This window comes from Lagenorhynchus albirostris, chromosome 4, assembly GCF_949774975.1.
Source record: "Lagenorhynchus albirostris chromosome 4, mLagAlb1.1, whole genome shotgun sequence".
In the NCBI taxonomy this organism is placed as follows: Eukaryota; Metazoa; Chordata; class Mammalia; order Artiodactyla; family Delphinidae; genus Lagenorhynchus; species Lagenorhynchus albirostris.
Window position 1 is genome coordinate 84220753 of NC_083098.1, and position 4733 is coordinate 84225485.

At 42.8% G+C, this 4733-nt stretch overlaps 1 pseudogene; it reads right to left on the bottom strand.

Moving 5' to 3' along the window:
* Window positions 1-2509: 2509 nt before the first annotated feature.
* LOC132519097 (nucleosome assembly protein 1-like 1) lies at window positions 2510-3761 on the bottom strand (annotated as a pseudogene).
* Between the last annotated feature and the right edge of the window lie 972 nt (window positions 3762-4733).

Sequence of the window (4733 nt, forward strand, 5' to 3'; positions counted from 1 at the left end):
AACTATTGATATATACTGCAACATAGATGAAACTTGAAAACATAATTTCAAGAAACCAGTCACAAAGTACCACATTTCCATTTACATGAAAGGCCCAGAATAGGTAAATGTATAGAGAGAAAAAGTAGATTAGTGGTTGCCTAGGGACAGGGAGGATGAGTAACAACTAAAGGTTTCTTTTTGGGGTAATGAAAATGTTCTAAAACTGATTGTAGAGATAACCGCACAATTCTGTGAATATACTAAAAGCCATTGAGTTGAACACTTTAAATGGGTGATTTGTATGGTTTATGAATTATATTTCAATAAAGCTTTAAAAAAGAGAACTTTTGGGAATTCCTTGGCAGTCCAGTGGTTAGGACTCTACACTTGCACTGCAGGGGGCATGGGTTCGATCCCTGGTTGGGGAACTAAGATCCTGCTAGCCACACAGCGTGAACAAAAAATTAAAAAATGAAAACAAATTTAAATTTAAAAATAAATAAAAAAGAAAGCTTTTCAATAGCTTCCCACTGCCCTAAAAATAAAAACTAAATCACTAAGATTAATAGGGAAATAAGGAATCTGGTTCCAGCTAATTTTTCCACTGTCATCATTCACGAGTCCTCTCTTCATCAGTCATTACCCTCATCTTTTACTCTAATTCTAGCCATGCTGATTTTTTTTTTTTTTTTTTTTTGCGGTACGCGGGCCTCTCACTGTTGTGGCCTCTCCCGTTGTTGCGGAGCACAGGCTCCGGACGCGCAGGCTCAGTGGCCATGGCTCCCGGGCCCAGCCGCTCCGCGGCATGTGGGATCTTCCCGGACCAGGGCACGAACCCCTGTCCCCTGCATCGGCAGGTGGACTCTCAACCACTGCGCCACCAGGGAAGCCCATGCTGAATTTTTTTTTCCTTGAATATGTTTGATGGTTTTAAAATATGTCTACAAGATCTTTGGCACTCCTACTTTCAAAAAGTTGAAGTGTAATTCTCTCTCCTTTCAATATGGGCTAGACTTAGTGACTCACTTCTAATGAGTAGAATGTGGTAACGTGATGTTGCATGACTTCTAAGACTAGGTCATGAGGCATTGTGACCTCCTTGCTCTCTTTTAGGAAGTTGTCATATTTCAAAGATACTCAAGCAGCCCTATGGATAGACTCATGTGGTAGTGAAACAGGAAGGAAGTGGGTAGGACACAACCTTTGAAAGAACGACATAGCCTGAGGACATGACATAAACTGATTAGAACCAAAAGGGTCCAATATGGCGGACAAGTCGACTTCCACTAGACCTTGAGCCTCAGTATACGCTCATTGTACTACATTAGCATGCTAAATGACACACTGGCAGGTGCCATGACAGTTCCAAGGCCGACCATAAGGATCAAAAAGTGGGTGGTGGGGTTTCCCTGGTGGCGCAGTGGTTGAGAGTCCGCCTGCCGATGCAGGGGACACAGGTTCGTGCCCCGGTCCGGGAGGATCCCACATGCCGCGGAGCGGCTGGGCCCGTGAGCCATGGCCACTGAGCCTGCACGTCCGGAGCCTGTGCTCTGCAACGGGAGAGGCCACAACAGTGAGAGGCCCGCGTACCGCAAAAAAAAAAAGTGGGTGATGGCCCAATTCCTGGAAATCCCAGCCTCTTCCTGGAATAGCTAGAATACTCCTTCCACTCATTAGCCTGTGAAATTACCCATCCCTATAAAAACTGACAACCCCATACCCTGGTGCTGCTTTTGCATTCTGAGATGGCCCACACTCTGTTTGTGGAGTGTGTTTCTCTCTAAATAAATCCACGTCTCACCTATCACTTTATGTCTCACTGAATTCTTTCTGCAATGAGACATCAAGAACCTGAGCTTCATTAAGTCCTGAAACCAGGTGTGTGATCTCAGTTGGAAGACCTTGGGTTTTGGCCATGTTCGAGTCCCAGCCTCTTGGGTTTGAGTCCCAGTCTGGGTTTTGGCCGGGGTGAAGTCCTGGCATGTGGGTTCAAGTCCCAATCTGAGGTGCACAGTTTCAGTAGGGAACTGAGACCTCCTGCCAACAACCATGAGAATGAGCCATTTTGGAAGCAGATCCTCCAGCCAGATTTTTTAAGCATCCAGATGACTGCAGCCCCAGCCAATATCTTGATGGTAACCTCATGAGAGACCCTGAGCCACAACTACCCAATTAAGTCACTTCCAAATTCCTGACCACAAGGAACTTCCCTGTTGGTCCAGTGGTTAAGACTCTGCACTTCCACTCTTCCCTGGTCAGGGAACTAAGATCCTGCATGCTGCACGGTGCGGCCAAAAATTAAAAAAAAAAAAAAGAAAGTAAAGAAAAAGAAAAAAAAATTCCTGTCCACAGAAACTGTGAGATCATTTTTTTTAATTTGATATTTTTATTTTAAGCTACAAAAACAAGCAAACAAACAACAACAAAAAACTTGAAATAGGCTTTTCAAGTTATGTAAATTCCTCCTTTCCAAGGAAGCTGAAGTTAGATCAGTGCAAGTTACCCTCAAGGCCACATACATCCTGCTTCACGGCTGCTTTCTCTCTGTTGGGTTTTGATCCTTCTTTGAGTCATAGTCTGGATCATTTTCCTCATCTCCTTCTTCTTCCCCTTTCTCATCCTCTTCTTAACCTTCTTCATCATAATCATCATCATCTTCTTTAGTAACTTCTTTAGTAACTTTTAGTAACTTTAGTAACTTCAGTAAAGTATACACTGATCTTGGGATTATACATTCATGTAAAAAGTGATGACTTCCAACGTCTGCAGCAAGGATAGCTTCAGCAGCAGCAACCAGATCTCCACTCTCAGGAACTTCAGGAGGTGCAAAAATATTAAAGAGTATTAGAAACTGTTTTGGTCACAATACAAACTGCCCCAAGTCCCTTGTTTCTGCTTCTTAATGATTTTCAAAGTGACAATTCTTTCCTTTTTTCCAATCTATGTGGACCTTGTACAACCCTTAATTTCTGGTCCTTCAAAAGAAAAAGGAACAGAATCATCTGGTTCTGACTTATACTATGTGTCTTTGTCAACAGTTCACTTGTAAAATATTCACTGGGTTCAAAGTGAAACTCTAAGACAAAACTCATAGGCCGGTCTGCATCTAAGGACTTCACTTTCATATCTTTCAAGTGCTTCAGAATATGTTTATCATGTTCCTGAAACATATCACTGAGCAAGTCAACATTCTTAAAAATGGTCAACCAAAATTCAGGAATTCCCTTGAGGTCTGCTTTTTCTTTATCTTTTTTCTCATCTTCAATCTTGGCCTTTTCTTTCAGTTCTTCCAAAATTTCATTTTCCTCATCTGGTTTCCATTCACATTCTTCTTATGTAGGTTCATAAGTGATCTCAAATCACTTATCAAATAGAGGTTGATAGAGAACAGTATATTTTCCTTCAAGATCATGAACTTCCTCATAGAATTTGGCTTCTATCTATGCACATTTAACTTGAAGGATTTTCAGAGCGTTCACTTGTCTTTTAACTACCCTAGGCAAGCTTTCAATGTATCCTGTTGGTGTTTCTACCAGACCATCAGATCTTTCTTGAAGGGCTGCAAGAATCTGAGGATTTTGCAACATCTGAACAGTCAGCTGGCCTGCTTTGATTTTTGATTCTTCACCAGTTTCTTCTTCTTCTACTTCTTCAACATCAACCAAACCTTGATCAAGTTCAGACTGCTCTTTCTTGTCAATGTCTGTGTTACTGTAAGAACTCCAAATATCGGTGGCTAGCACAGGGAGCCAGGTGGCCGGAGCTGCACAGGTAGTGAATCAGGGTGGCAGCCAGGGTGGGGGGCAGGGGTGGGAGCAGAAGGTGGCACCATGAGCAGATGATGCTAAAAAAGCAAATATTTGTTTCTTAAGCCACTAGACGTTGGGGCTTAAAAAAGAGATAACTTATATAATATGACATGCTACATGTCACCCTCAAGCCAAACATCTTAAGATGTTTACCTCACTAATCCTCAGTCATCCTTAAAGATGTTCCCCAGTCATCCTTATCCTTATCAGCTTCAAGATCATTTTTTCCAGGCTTCTTTAACTACTGATTAGGTCCCTCTGCTACTTGCTACCATAGCAAATATCCATTAGTTGCATCATCTGTACACCCCTATAGACTCTTAAGTTCAATGAGGTCCCATATAGGATCTGTCTTGTCAACGTCGTGTCCTTAGCACCTGCCACGGTGCCTGACATATGGTAAACTATAAATAAATATTTGGAGAATGAATAGGTAAATGAGTGCATGATTGAATTGGGAGATATAAGGAGTAATAAATATGTAATGAGATAAAGAACCCATGTGTGGGACTTCCCTGGTGGTGCAGTGGTCAAGAATCCGCCTGCCAATGCAGGGGACATGGGTTCAAACCCTGGTCTGGGAAGATCCCACATGCCGCAGAGCAACAAAGCCCGTGTACCACAACTACTGAAGCCCGCACACCTAGAGCCCGTGCTCCGCAACAAGAGAAGCCACCGCAATGAGAAGCCCACGCACCGCAACGAAGAGCAGCCCCCGCTTGCCGCAACTAGAGAAAGCCCGTGCGCAGCAACGAACACCCAACACAGCCAAAAGATTAAAAATAAAATAACAAACAAACGAACCCATGTGTGCAGAGGTTGCTATGAGAGCACAGAGGAATGGCATTTAATTCAATCTTCATTCCCTTACGGTGTGACTTTTTGGCAAGTTACTAATATCTCTATCTCTCACTGTCTCTAAGGGTCATTTTCCTTATGCAT